We start from the raw sequence: 14987 nt of genomic DNA, 5'->3' as shown, positions 1-14987 counted from the left end.
TGTCACTGGTTGCCTGGGAGAAGAGGCCAACTCCCACATTTTATCTGGAATGTCCAGCTCTGGGCTCCTCAGTATGAGACATGGAGCTCCTGGAGTGGGTTCAGCAGAGACGATGAAGGGACTGGAGCATCCCTCTTATGAGGAAAGTCTGAGGGAGCTGCAGCTGTTCAGCCTCGAGAACAGAAAACTGAGAGGGGACCTCATCCCTGCCTGTCAGTGTCTGTAGGGAGGGGTCAGAGCATGGCCCAGGCTCTGCTCGGTGTGCCCAGAAATGGGACAAGAGGAACGGGCAGGAACTGATGCCCAGGAGGTTCCACCATTGCCCAGAGAGGGTGTGGAGTCTCTTTCACTGGAGATATTCCAGAAATGTCTGGACACAATCCTGTGCCATGTGCTCTGGGATGACCCTGCTTGAGCAGCAAGGTTGGACCAGATGACCCCACTGCGGTTCCTTCCAACCTTTCCCATTCCATGATCCTGTGATTTCAGACTTATGTTATTAAATATACAGAATGACTGATGGGCACTCAAATGCTGTGGTCATTTTAAAGTAAATTCCAAGTATTTCCTTGAAAAGAACTATCACAGAATCACATAACCACAGACCGAGTGAGGTTGGATGGGACCAAGTGGGTCACAGAACACAGAATATTCTGAGATGGAAGGGACCCAAAAGGATCATCAAGTCCAACTTGTAGTGGCCCATACAGGGATCGAACCCACAACCTTTGCGTTATCAGCACCAGGCTCTGACCAGGGTCATCTGATCCGACCCCCTGCTCAAGCAGGGTCATCTCAGAGCACACGGCACAGGATCGCGTCCAGACGGCTCTGGGACACCCCCAGGGAGGGAAACTCCACAACTGGAATATCCCAGTGTTAGAACAAGGGAACAACTGTGCCAGCTGGTGCCACTGAGCGAGGACAAGGCGTCAAACTTCGCCTCTTCCCGAGCAAATTCGCCAGATCCCGTCAGGATCTGCGCTGCCTCGGGGAAGGAGCGAAGGAGAGAAAGACGGAGGGAGGGAGGAGAGAGCCCTTGAGGCGGGCGCGGAGACGGGACGCGCCCTCTCTACCTCCTCCACCCCGCTCCCTGAGGGGCGGCACCGTGACCCCCCCGCAGCCATGTTGGGGGGGTAGCGGCGCATCCCATGGTGCAGCGCGCCGGGAGGGCGGGGAGAGAAGGACGGAGGGAGGGAGGGGAAGAAGGAGGGAGGCGGCACTGCCCGCGCAGACCCTTCGGAGCCTTCTCCTCCTCCTCGTCCTCCTCCTCCACCGCGGCTTCTCCTCTTCGCCGCAGCCCCGGAGGCGGCCGTGCCCGCGGCGCGGTGAGTGCTGGTGGCGAGCGCTGCCCGGGGAGGGGGCGGGCGGAGCGGCCCCGATTTACATCACGGGGAGGGGGTGTAGGGGGGCAGCGGTGTCTCCTTCTGTGTCCCCCGCCCCAACCCCCGGCTTGGGGAGCGGCGACGGCTCCGCAGGGAAGGGAACATCGTCCGTGGTGCCGCCCGTTCCTGTGTCCTCGGGGAGGGGCTGCCGCGGACACCGGGGCGCAGGAGGCACCGCGCGGTGGGCTGGGGGTCTCTCTGGGTACGGCCGCTTCCCTCCCCGGGAAGGCAGAATGGGAAGGGGATGGGAGAGGAGGAGGCTGCGGGGAGAGGTCATCTGGTGCCCCGCCTGCCCCGTCCCCCTCCCCGGGGGATCCGGCCGCCCCCTGCGCCCTGCCCGCCCCGCAGCCCCGGCCGGTCCCACCGGATGTGTCGGGAGGCGGCGAGGTGGAGCGGGACGGTCCGTAAAGTAAACAAAGGGAAAGGGAAGGGAGGAGGAGGAGGTGTCCCCTCGCTGCCGGGGCCGGACCGCCTGGCTTTGCCCCTTCCCCGCGTCAGGCAAGCGCGTAAATCCGTGGCTGCCTCTTGGAGCCGGAGCGGGAGCGCAGGGGAAGTGGTTGAGGTTTCTTCTCTTTAGGATTTGGGGCTTTTTTTAGGTGTATGGGCTTTGGGGGTTTATTTTTGGTTTGTTCTGGTACTGCGCTCGCTGGGACCGTGTGATCCAAAGAGAATCGGGGCAGCGCTCCGGTCCCTTAACCCGGGGACAGCCCCCGGCGCCTGCAGCGGGGAAGGGGAGCGAGCGTCCCCTCAGCCCGGCTCATTGTCGGCCCGGTGGTGCCACAGAAGTTGGATCACACAGAGGAGCCTTTGCACTTCTTGGAGAAATCTGATATCTTTTCGTTTTCCGGTTGTAAACCTGATTTTGGAGTACAGTGAGAATTGCAGCTGTAACAGAGAATCGTTCTCAAATCCCCGCGACTAATTCTGAAGCATATGCTGTACATTTCCAGTTCTCACATTCATTCTCTTCCCAGACCTCCTGTGCTCTGATGATGCTTTTTTTGGGACAAGGAGTAGACTTTTTTCTTTGATTTCCCGTTCTTTTTTGTTGTCTTCTGGCTGGAACAGTGTTGGCTATGTTGTTTCTGTGTTAGCTGCCTCGCAGTCAGTCCTGTTCCAGTGCTTTGGGAGCAGAGTATCCTGCAGGCCCTGGCACTGGAGCAGCGTCAGCCTGGAGCCCAGTTTTTGGCAGTTTCACTGGGATAAGAGCAGTGCTGTAGTAAAGGCATTAAACAAAAAGTTCACTTGAAAAGAGAAACATTTGGGAATTCATATCGAAATATTTAATGCAAATGTTAGTGTAGGAGTGAAGTGATATTGCAGCGTCCCTTTAAAATTCACATTCCTTTGGCATTAAATTGCTTGATATATTTTTTTCCCCCTCGTGGATTAATTGGAAAAGTCCTACATTCCTCGAAGCTAATCTGCCTTTGTCGTCTCTGGTTCTGTTAAACCTGGGTAAGGTCAGGAGTGCAACTGGATTTGGGCCAGAAAATATTAAATGTTACACAGTTATTTAGAACAGTTTGTTATCTCACTGATGTTGTCCACGTCCAAAGTTCCACCACTTCCTTTCTCTGCCTGGCCCTTTTTTTGTTACCCTTGAAATCAGGCTGTTACCTTACCCCCCTTTGTGGGAACACCTTTGTGGTGTGATTTGTGGATGGGGAACACAGCCCTTGGGTTTCTTAAAGCAGGGTTTGTGGCTAAGATTCTGTACAGAATGTGTGTGTGTCGAGATCGATCCGTGCAGGAAATTTAATGGTCCTAAAATCTGGGATCCTGTTAACAGAACAAAAAGGGAAGAGGCACTGGTTGCTGGAAAAATTGCCTCTCACAGGACTGTAAAACTCTACAGGCAACTCAGCAAGAGAAAAACAGTTCTGAAATTAATTTGTCTTTTGTGCTATTATGTCTTAAATGCAGTTTTCGTGGAACATGGCTGGGATTTATGTTTGTGTTGGTTGACCTTTTATTTTGCAGGAAGGTTAAAATGTATACGTGAAAGGAAAATGACACAGTGCTTATTTGTCAAAAGCTCTAAGCTTTTTTTGGCCTCAGCCTTGGGTATTATTAAAGGTACTAAGCATGTGTAGTGACACAGCAATCAACTAGTAGCCTGTTGGAATACTTCATCCAGAAAGGAATATTCTTAGAATAGCGCTCATGTCTTGAATGTGTAATTTGCTGAAATAGCTTTAAAAATTCTTTCAAGATATCTAGTGATGTGACTTTGCTTCAGACTTTGTTGTGGAAAGGGCTTTTTTTTTTTGGTAATATAATGGTTTGCCATATGAGTAATAGTTGAATGGGGGATCTCAGTATTGTGAACTCCACCAAGCTAATAGATATTTTGGGGAGGATGACAGGAGGAGAGAAAAGCAGGAGTGCTCTCTAGAGATTAAGTAGTACAAGAGGTGGTTTTAATGGTTTAGGAAATTATCTTCTGCTTTTTTTATGCATCTGTGAATGTGGTGGTTTGGAGGTTTTTTCCTCCACTAGGAGGGTAACTCAAAAATCAATAATTTATTTCTTGCCATTTGTATAACAAAATGATCTTTTTTTTTTTTTTTCCCCTGGTAGGGACTGCTGTGTGTAGTAGAATGGTCTTTATTTTGATATAATTTGTAATAACAATACAGGCTTTTCCCATTCATTTTACATCTTTTAGGATTTATGGAAAAGTCCTTTTCCCTATGAAAAAGAACCTTCTGTCTTCTCAGAGCATAGTTTTGAAGAATATTGGTAACTATAAGTAGGTTGTAATTTTGCTATTAAATCTCTGTAAAAACATACAAGATTCGAATAGTCTCATGTGGTTTTATTTGTCTTAAATTGGACCTTTGTACCTTTACGTTTTATGTAGATTATTGCCTAAAGTGTATTTTCACATTCTGGATAAATGCCAGTAAATGGGCAGGAGGCAGTTTAAAAGGACACTCTCGTACTGGATTCATATTCCAGATCTATTTCCTCGTGTGACTGATATTTAGCTCCATCAGATGTGGATTCCAGACTAAAGGTGTGTTTCCTCTTGTCTCGTGTTAGGGTAATAGTAAAGTTTCAAGTACCACTGAAAACATGGACATACTGACTTAATTTCTTGAGAAGGTTTTGATTAGAGGTCAGAATTTTAAAAACTGCAACGAAGAAATCCTTACTGCATCACTTTAAGTCCTTGTATGGAATAAGAGCAGAAATGATGGAGAAACCTTCTGGAAGGCAATTTAGAATGCATTTATTTAGCACCTGAACTACAGTGATCCTTGTCTCCTTGAATGGTAACTTTTGCAGGATAGTTGTGTGCTAAAAGCTGTCTTTCTAATTCTAAGTGTGGAAAAAACCCAAACCTAGAACCTTGATGCAGATTACTGCAAGAGCAGAGTTTGTTGATTGTTCGCGATTTCAGGTGAATCTCTTGGTTTGTTTATAATGCCACTTAAAAGCCTTGAAAGTTGTGTGTTCTACCAGTGTTCAATGAATGTGGTTTATTGTGTCTGTTACAAAGACATGAAGCTGAAAGAATGGGAAATTAAGTGGAAAACATGGTATCCATATAGATACCTGGTTTTAAATAGGGTTTTTTGGGTGTGGGAGAGGAAGAACTTCTGTGGAGATAGAGTAGATCTTTCTGAAAGCTTTCATCCTTATGTCCTGCTCTCCATATTCAGGCAGTGCTTGATGGCTAATATGAAAAACTGTTGAAGAAAGTGGTTATTTAGGGGCTGAACAGTTTAAAAACTTGCAAGTTTGGGTTTGTAGGTTTAAATTTTTATGTTCTCTGTCCCATTCCTGTATAACGTCTGTGTTCTTTCCACCATGTAAGCTTCCAAAATAGGAGTTTGTTGCTTGTTCAGCATTGTGTTCCTGGTGCTGGGATCCAAATCTTGCATTTGGGTAGACTTCTGAGTGTTAGGGCTTTTATTTTAAAAAAACCCACAAAAATATAATCAAACAACCAAAAGCACAAAAAACTTCGTGTGGCTTTACCTGGTTTTCTGGATTTGTATTAAAGCAGGTGCAAAAGAGACAGCTGTGATTACCCAGGTGTGTGGTAGCTTTCCAAGCACCTCCATGCAAATTTTAGCAGTTCGTGCACCTTTCCGCACATCAGAGGGATGTGTTCTTGGAGGGAGTTGACTCAGGGAGTTGTGTGTGGAAGAAAAAGTTTCAGAGGCGGCAGAAGAACCACAGAAACTGATTCTCTTTGGCTCTGACAGTGCTTGAAACGTAGAGATGCAGCTCAGTGGTGGTGTCAGTGGTTCAAGAATTGAGAAGAAAATGGAGAATAGTTTCTGAAATCTGGTTTACAGGGTTTGAATGCAACTTCTGTCAAGTGAAAATCCGAATGGAAGAGGTAATTAACAAATGCTGAAGTCAACAGGCTTTGTTAGAGAACGTCTGATTCACTTGCATTAGTGTGAATTTTGGCTGCATTTAAATGTTCTTCAGCTCTGCAACTGTCCATGGCTGAACTGGAAAAACTCTCCTGGTTTGGATTTCGTTTCTTGCCTATGGCTTCAAGACTTTTTTCTGCCATCTGATTTTCTGCATCATCCGTCTGCCCCTTTTTATGATGTTCAGTGCAGAAGGGGCATATGGAAGAACTTTAAAGTAGTTTTGGTTAGCTTCCTGTTGCATGGAAGCATTACTTCTTGTTTTTCTTCTGGGAAGGTGACCTCAAGCACTCAGCTCTGTTTCATTTTGCTGCAGGGTTCCAACTTGGTAAGAGTGTAATATAGGTCAGTTTAGAGTTAATCCCTCTAATGCTGACCCTTTCCCTGCCCATGGAACTGTAATTTAACTCATTTCAAGATCCCAGACTAATTTCCTTGCTTTTGCCCAGAAGTGTGTAAGCAAAACCTGTGCGTCAGTGTCCTGCAGCCACTACTGTCGTTCCAGCTATGTTGAACAATAAATTTGGAAACATTTAGCCTGTGTATGTGTCAAGAGTCCTTAAATGAGGCACTTGCTGTCTTTGCAGAGATAGAAGTGACTGAGCTGAAGCTGTTCCACAGCTTGGGACAGCGAGAAAGGGGTCAGAGGACTCTGCTGATTCTGAACTGCTCCCGCTTCCTGCTGCCATGCTCAGACCTTGCATTGTTTACCCACACATAAAAATGTGCGATTCCTGCTTTTGTTTTATTTTGGTTTGAAGGAGGGGAGAGGGAGAAGACTATCTGAGCCTCTTAAGTGTCTTTGGAACGCAGAGATAATTTTTTCCTGTAGTCCCATTGAAGTTTGTAGGAAGGATTTGAAGCAGCAGATTTTTCCCCCCCCTTTTTCTTTTCTTTTTTCCTATTTTCTTGCTGCAAATGATTAGGTTTCAAGGGGATACCAGAAGTTTAATTTAGCAGAGGCTCAGAATGAATTAAATGATGTATTTTGCAGCTGTGAATGCACCTCTTTAACCAGGTATCCACTTCTTTTCCAGGCCTTAAGCACACCTGGAATCTTTACTGATACAATCCATGGGATGTACAGTAGCCAGTAAGGTCTCTGCTCCATTAGCATTTAATAGGTAATTTTCTAGCAGTGCATCCAAGGTTACTTCTATTGAAGGTACTGGTGAGAGACTTAGAAATCCCAATGTCTGAGTTATATCCAGTGGTGGAGATTTACATCAATCAATACCTGTTTTATCCCGTCTGTTGTAGGTTTTATGTTCAGCATGAATGCTGAGGCAAGTTTGTTCCCAGTAATACTCTGCAGCTTTGAGATTCAGAAATTCTGTGATCTTCAAAAGAGAATTTCCTCTTACTGATTTCAGGCAATCTTTTAAATTCTTTTTCTGTGAAAGATAGTGCGAAAACATGAAATCTGCCACCATTTTCCTATTTGCACACAGGTACCTGTTCTTGATTTCTTTTCCTTTGGTATTGGGCAGTTCCAATCTTTCTGTCTTCAGAGGGGAAAATAGTCTATGTTCTGGGTTAGTATGCTGGAATTTTTATTGCCTGCTTTTGTTCAAGTAAAGGTTAATACAGAAAGAAGAAAAATAAAGTTAGTGTTTAAAAGAGTACGGTTCTTTTTTATTTTTGGTTAACCAACCAAGTTGTTTACCAGTATTTCTCCCTGCAGAGAGTGTTTCTAATACACTTTTCAAGTACAAATTCCTTTTGCTGGCGGCTGAATGCTCTTGTGGTTCTTTTATGCCTGAGTGTACCTCAGATTTTAGCAGTCTCCTCCTCCATCCCCTTTGCTGCTTTACAGATGCTCTTGTAGTGGAAGCTGTTTACAGGCGGAGGTAATTGTTCACAATGGATTTCACAGTCTAGGCACAAAAGGGATGTATAACAGGGACCTTTGTCATTCAGTTGGTGGAACTAAGTTTTTGTAAAGAGGTGAACTTCATACTTTATTGTATAAGTCCTATCCTCTCTTTCTTCACCCTTTTCCCTCACCAAGTTCCAGAACTTGGTGAAGGTGTTCTTGTATTTTTGCCACTGTCTAGGACCCTTCATGCATGGTAATGCTGGTTTTGTCCGCCAGTGGTGCAGAGAGGTGGGAACTACCGACACAGCCGCAGTGTCAAAAGTTGAGATGATTTTATTTCTGCTCCTGTGGTGGCTTCTTTTCCTTTCAATGGCAGAACCAATTCAGCTGCTGTGCTGTTGTTTATTCCCCTTTAATATAAGGGCAGTGAACCTGGCACAAAACCACCTCAGTTCTGAGGTGCTTCCTGTGGAGGGTTTGAAGTGCCCATCACAAGGAGAAGCAGAAACAATGATGTTGGATCCAAGTTGTTGATTTAAGGTGCCATCTTACAGCTTGGAGTGAACCATGGCATGGCCATTGCAGTTAATTCATGTTTGTCGGTGTGCTCGTTACCCCTCCTCATGCCTGACTCAGAACTGCATTTGCTAAATAAAATACATTTTGTTTTACAGGTATGGCAGAAAAAGGGCTGATAAATAATATGTACATACAATTGTACCTCCCGAGTAATGAGCCACAAGTTGGAGAGTTTTAATCTCTTGAGTTCCATTTTTAATTATATAAAAAACTATTTAATACTGTTACATTTTTAACTTGTTTTCCATTGCCAGCTTTCACCCAGGAAACCTTCACAGACTGCTGACATGTGTTGGTCTCTCGCTCTCAGTGAATCTCTTTGCAAATGTTACAAATTACAGTTTCAGTTCTTACTCTGGTGTTAACAGCTCCATTATGGGAACACTGTTAATTAATGGCTAAAGAAGTAATTCTGAATTTTTATCAGCTCTCATTTTCTATTTCAGGCTTAAGCGCTATATCCTAGAGGCTTCTAGATTTCAGTTAGTTTATTAATTATCTTGTCATTTCCACTTCAGTTTGTATAAATCACAAAGCCAGCTGTTTTCTGCACTTCTTCAGCTCTACAGCCTCTGTTCCTACTCTGCGTTTAGTGCATTTTGATTTTGGTGTTCAAATGTTCTGCTCAAAATATGCTTTTAAAATCCTACAGGAGCTGAGTGAACTGGGGAGTGCAGGTGATTGATTGATTGATGGGTGCTCAGTTTGTGATTAACCTTGTTCTGCTGGTGCAGGTAACAAGATGCTCTGCTGTGGTGTAGTGGGGGGGTAAATAATTTTTCTGCTAGATTCAGCACTGGTAGGTTTTAATTAAAATTCTATGTTCAGTTTTGAGCACTGGACATCAAGAAAGGGTTTTCCTCTTTTGGATGCTTTTGGTAGTAGATGCCTGAGAATACAACATCCAAGAACTGAACAAATTAAGATGTTAAGACTACAGAGAGATAAGAAGTTACTCCCATGTGTTAGGCCACTATGAGGATGAAGATGATAAAGGATTAAAGGGACTAAAATGAGAATTAGTTGACTTAAATAATAGGACCAAAGACATGGGCTGCTACTTGGGGAGGAAGACATCTAATTCCAAGAATAACAAACCACTGAAATAGATTAGGGAAGGGATTCATCAAGAACAAATTAGACAGCAGTCAGAAAGGGGATGCTGTTCATTCCTACCTTAGGAGTGGCAGTTTGACAAGGTCACCTCTTGAATCCTGTCCAGCACTGATTTTAATGATGAGAACAGGTAAAGAATGTGGGGTTATTTGCAGAATTATGGTGATAATCAAAAGGTAGCTGACAGTAACCCCAGCAGCTGAGAGTTCTCCCTGAGCTCATGTGCTCTCTGTTATCTCTCCGATTGCCCCAGACTGGGCTGTGGAAGAGGGCTTCAGTGGATCGATGCCACGTTTGTTCCTGCTGGGTCCCTCATGGACCGCTGAGGCGGCGCTCTGCCAGCACCCACGCGTGCTCACAACCTCACCTTTGCAGGCAGTCGCGAACAGCCGCTCACACACACAGTCTGTGCACGAACGTTCTCTGCGTGCGATTCCGAGGTGTTTAATGACAACACACCCGAAGAGAGCAGAGGCAAGAAGAACCGCCAAACTGAAAGCCTGTGCCAGTTTTATCCCGAAAACTCCCAAAGGCAGGCAGAGCATCCAAAACCTATAGTCTGAGGGCTAGGGGGCAGAGGCAAGGTTGAATGACATAACAGGGGCCAATGGGAAAAGGGATGGGAGGGGGGAGAGGACCAGCGACCAGCAGGATCTAGACAAAGAGAGAAGTTTCTAGCACAGTGTTGTAAGGAGAGACCACTTTTAAGGCAACTTGGGGGGTGTAAAGTGGACTTAGCCACCGCAACACAGGGCAGCTTTGATGTGAATCTGTTGAAGGCAAAGGTTGTGTTTCCTTTGTGGAAGGCTGGAAAGGTCACGGGGAGTAGACCTTTTCTGTAAATGAAACTGTAGTGTTCTACAGATGCAGATGTTACCTAGATATGGCTTGGAAAACAGAATTATAAACTGGTTATTGGTGTTACCACAATTAGTTTAGTTGCTGTTTTGATCCAATTTCAAGGAGTAAAACAGGTGAGACTTTTAAATTGTACAAACAAGTTGATAGAGTGGCCTTAGGATGACTTTTCTTATTTCTTTTAGTATTGTCCTTTAATTAATCATAGTATATTATTACCTATTAATAAGATGAGCTTTGTTTTCAGAATAATAGGAATTTCTGTTGACTCTTTCCTTTGTTTTTCTGTCAGTCTTTCACTCTTCAGTATAATTTGTATTTGATGTTTTACCACTAGGCTTTGTCTTAATCATAACTCACATGAATCTGTTTTAAATCAAGTCAGAATGTTTCTCAGCATTTTGCCATGGAAGGAACAAGTTGCTACTGACATTGGGAAGCAGAATTAAGTAATCTTTAGTGGAAATGTGTATGAAGACAAAATGTGGTAATCATGGCTGGCTGTACCTGGTACAGCTGCTGCTGAAAGCTGGGATTAATGGAGCTGCCTGCATTTGAGATGATCTTTAGGAAGGAGTAAATGCATGGATCTGGTAGCTTTTTAATCCCTGTGTTAAAAATTAGAGGCAGAAGCTGTTGAAATTAACACTTCAGTGCTGCATCTGAGTCTTCATGGTGCCTTTAGGCTAAAAAGTGAAGCTAAGAGTGTGCGTCTGTGCAATGTGTGTGAACTTGTGTAAACTGCTGTGGTCTGGGGAAATAAATGTCATTTAAGAACCCCTGAATTGGTGTGGAAGTAAAGGGAAGCCTTTTCTTGTCATCTGCATTAAAACCTGTTTCATCAGTTCTAAAAACACATAGACTAGGTACCAACTCTTCATTATCAGGAAAATAATAATTTCAGATTTACTTGGTTTCTTTGTTTAGGATTGCCTTTGTAAATTGTGGGATTTCGACTGGTGGCTTGGGGAAATCTCCTCCAAGGAGGATTGCAGTTACTATACTCTTCAGTGCATATGCACAGAAACTGTTTTGCGCGTATTAATCAATGATTGTCAGGAAAAATCAATCAATTTCCATAAGTGAATAATACTGTTTTTATTTTGCCCATGTATTTTGATGGTGCAGTTTGAGGATTGAAGTTTATAAGAGAAACAGTGGGAAAAAAAGTATATGGGATGTGGTTCTCTGGGGGAATATTCTGACCTGGTCTCTTCTTGAACACTTTGTGAATATTAGATTGAGTTTAATATCTCTGTTTTTTGAGTGGTGGATGGAAAAAAATATCGGTCAGAACCTCTGTAAAACTTAGTCAAAGAATGGAGTTAAAAGGAGGAGTGGGATGTAAGACTGAATTCACTTCTGTTCCATTTCCTGCCTGGAGTTCCTGACAGTATTTCATTTGTATAAGAAATTGGGCTTTGGTACTGTGAAAATTTGCTACCTACATGAATTTATTAAACAACCAAGTGAATATTTTTAGAAGATTAGGTCCCTTTAGAAGAAGCTGGTGTGCAGTGCATATGATTAATCCTTGGCTGGAGATTTAAATGAAGTGAAAGTTTAGTTGTGTCATAGGCCCCAAGCCCCTGCTCATTCAGCTCAGTGAAGGGAGGGTTTCTTTGTGTGACGGCAGCACTGCTCGTCTCACACTGTTCCAGGGCTTCCAGCAGCCAGTGTTGGGCCTTGCTCTCCTTTCATCAGGAGAGGAGAGGGAATTCTTCAAGACGGGAGTGTGTAATGTTGGCTTCATTGTACAACTGAATCAGCTTTTTCTTCTCGTAAAGGCAAACAAAACCTTTAAACTGTTTCACAATCTGAAGAGAGTATTGAACAGAGCTTCCCTTCCTAGGACACAGATTTTGGAATTCTGTAATCTATTTATCTGTGTGACTTTTTGGTGTTAAATGGGAATTGCATTGAAGTTCTCTCTTTCAAAAGTCTTTGTTACCTCTGTTGAAATAGATACTGAGCCCCAGTATTCTCAAGTGGAATAGGAACATTGGTCATATTATACTGAGGAAGAGATCATAGAGTGAAAGTACAAGAAGGGTGAGGACTGCACAAGTTGTGAAAATAAATGTACATAAAACACATTTCCTTTAATACCTTACTCTTGAAGTTGATAGAAGTAGAAAAACAAGGCAAGACCTTGTGGGCAGCTGGGTCTAGGTCAGTTTTGGAAAGGCAAAAGGTGAGTTAGAGAAAGGATTTGGAGCACAGTCAAAAGGAAGTGGGGAGGGGGAGAGTGGTGCCCATGTGCCTATAGTGTGAGTACTTAATGCACAGCTGTCACTTGAAATATGATCGTTTTTTGCACTGAGTCTGTGTTGCAGCAGTTTGAAGTGTTATGTTGAACTTGTGTTCTGTGTTGTTAAAGCTTTGTCTCTTTGGCTCATTTTTTCTGATTATTCATGTGAATAGGGAGTGATAGTAAGTATGGACTCTTTTTTTTTTTTTTTTTGGTGTGTTTTTCATATATGGAATTGACATCTTACTGAAATTTGCACTTCTTTCTGCAGTTTAGCTGTAGCAATCTAGTTAAAAGTTTCTGCAGAAGTACTAGTGGTGTAGCTTACAGTGGCCATTAGGGGACTGTCTTTTGGGGTGATGTGCTTAGGCTCTTGTGTTTGGGTCCAGTGAGGTATCCAGGTTCTGCTTTATGGACTATATCCTTCTGGTGACCAAGCCACTAAGCAATGGCAAGATGAAATTAGTGCTTGTGTGCCAATTATCCTGAAGCAAGACTATTAAATGCTCACAGCATTGTCCATGCAAACACTGCTTTTGAGTCGGTCTAGAATTCAGTAACTGCCCTGACTGTTCTGGGGCTTCTCCTGAAGGCCAGTGGTCATTTGTTCACAGATTGTTCTCAGGGCTGTGTTGTAATTATTCTTTTGCATGGGTGTGTTTTTGGTGCTGCTGCTGAAAGTGCTCCAGGCAGGTCTGCTGCCCTCATTGCGTGAGGTGTAGAGGAGTAGTGAGATAATCTATGGTTTCGTGTATGTACAAGTTGGAAGGCACCCAGAAGGATCATTGAGTCTGCCTAAGGCTTGGTGCCATGACTGCTTCCTTGGGGAGCCTGTTCCAGTGACTGACCACCCTCCCTGTGAAGAACCTTTTCCTCATATCCAGTCTGAATTCCCCCTGATGCAGCTTCATCCCCTTTTTTTGTGTCCTATATATGTATGTTCATCCAGTCTGTATTTTTTCAAAACACCTATGGAATGCTTCATTTCTATCTTGTTAAAAAACTAAAGCTTAGTTCCTTTCTGCTTCCTTAAAACAAGTGACTGGAGAGTAATTCCCTATGAACAGTGTACAATTCCCTAATGGAAATTTGTTTGTGGTTGCTCAGTGACTGCCAAAGTTCACTTGATTCAGTTGTTTGTGCAAGATACAGGAGAGTACAGCTACAGGAATAATAACATTGCAGATAACTTGGCTATAGGTGTCTCATCTCTGCTAAAGAAGATATTACTTGTGCCCAGCAGTTGCTGTTCTCTTCTTGCCCTGCACTGACAGAGCTCTTCAAGTCTTTCCTGTCTTCTGTGATCTTTGTGGAGTTTTCCTTTGCCTCACTGTAGAGCCAAAGGGGCATCATCAGAGACCAGATTAAATGCTTTGTAAGGATAAAAACTTTGCATTGCATAAAATTGTTTATTTGCTTTCTTGCTGTGGATCAGAGTTAGGAGAGGGAAGTGAAACAAATAATGTTGGTCTTTAGTGGTCCATCTTTGGTTTTGTGGACATTAAGGTCATTGCTGTGTTGAAGTGGAGTGGAGAATCTGGGAAAGCGTTGAAGGAGAGGTATTTGTGTGTGAAGAGAGTGAAGAGGACAAGTTTTCTTGAAAAGTGTGATCAAAGAGCTTTAAAGCTCACTGGAAACATGAGGAAGCTGAGGAAGGAGCTCCGTGCCTAGAAGATAAATTAAGATTTTTACTCCGGGATACTGGTAATTGTCTAATGGCTCAGTGGTGTGGTTGGGGAAGGAATCAAATTGGAAAGGGAATAGAATGATCCTGGAGGACAAAACTTAAAATTTCAGGCTTTGTATGTGGATGTTTAGATCTACAAGTAAATTGTCTTTTAATTACAATTACGTAGGATTCTGCATTGATTTTAAGAGAAGAATAAGGTATTACAGTGATAGATAAAACAGAACAAAAAAAAAGAAGGAAGCAAAACTGGACCAAGTGGGTTATTTGCAGCTGGTTGGGAAAAGTCTTAAAAAGAATAGTTTTACACCACAAAAAATCATTAAATTTAACATTTAAATATTGTCACTTTACTTTACTGAAAACCTTTCCCATGTGGAAAAAGGTAGAGAAATTTCAAAAGCTGTGAAAAATCCCCCTCCCCTCTAATTTTTTCCCCCTGAGCAGATGTACTCGTTTGGTTTTTTTTTACTTTAAAGAAACCATTTTGTAAGATAAGTAAGTTTTTTGTTTTTTTTTTTTTTTTACAAGAAGTTGAAATAAAAGCACAAATCTTCAACCCAAACCATTTTTTACATTTAATCTCCTTTTGACCACTTTAGAAGCTTTCAGCGTTTTATCCCTATTAGGAGGAGACTAATTGGTGTTTTAAGAAGTGTTGAAACTGGTTGGACTTGAGTTTAGCATAGGAGAGTTCTTGTCACCACTTGCTTCCTAAGTAATTGATGAATGAAGTAAATCAATAAGTAACCAGTGAAAACAAATACAGGGAAGGTATGTCTGGAAATGGCTGTTGGTGTAAGGGGGAAGAGATGATCAGTGTTTGGATTGTCCTGAATACCTTACTCGTAGCAGCTAATGAGCAAACGAGAGGCCCTTTATCTGTCCTCTGGGA

At 43.2% G+C, this 14987-nt stretch overlaps 1 protein-coding gene across 2 annotated transcripts in view; it reads left to right on the top strand.

Moving 5' to 3' along the window:
* The first annotated feature begins 1239 nt into the window (after nucleotides 1-1239).
* Nucleotides 1240-14987, top strand: part of PTK2 (protein tyrosine kinase 2) — a 193975-nt gene continuing 180227 nt past the window's right edge. For both annotated transcript variants that reach the window (XM_032134352.1, XM_032134343.1), the window contains exon 1: nucleotides 1240-1328. The gene's annotated coding sequence lies outside the window, so the exon portion shown is untranslated. The remainder of the gene's footprint in view (nucleotides 1329-14987) is intronic.

Source organism: Corvus moneduloides, chromosome 1 (genome assembly GCF_009650955.1).
Source record: "Corvus moneduloides isolate bCorMon1 chromosome 1, bCorMon1.pri, whole genome shotgun sequence".
NCBI lineage: Eukaryota > Metazoa > Chordata > Aves > Passeriformes > Corvidae > Corvus > Corvus moneduloides.
This window is presented reverse-complemented; position numbering and strand designations above follow the sequence as displayed.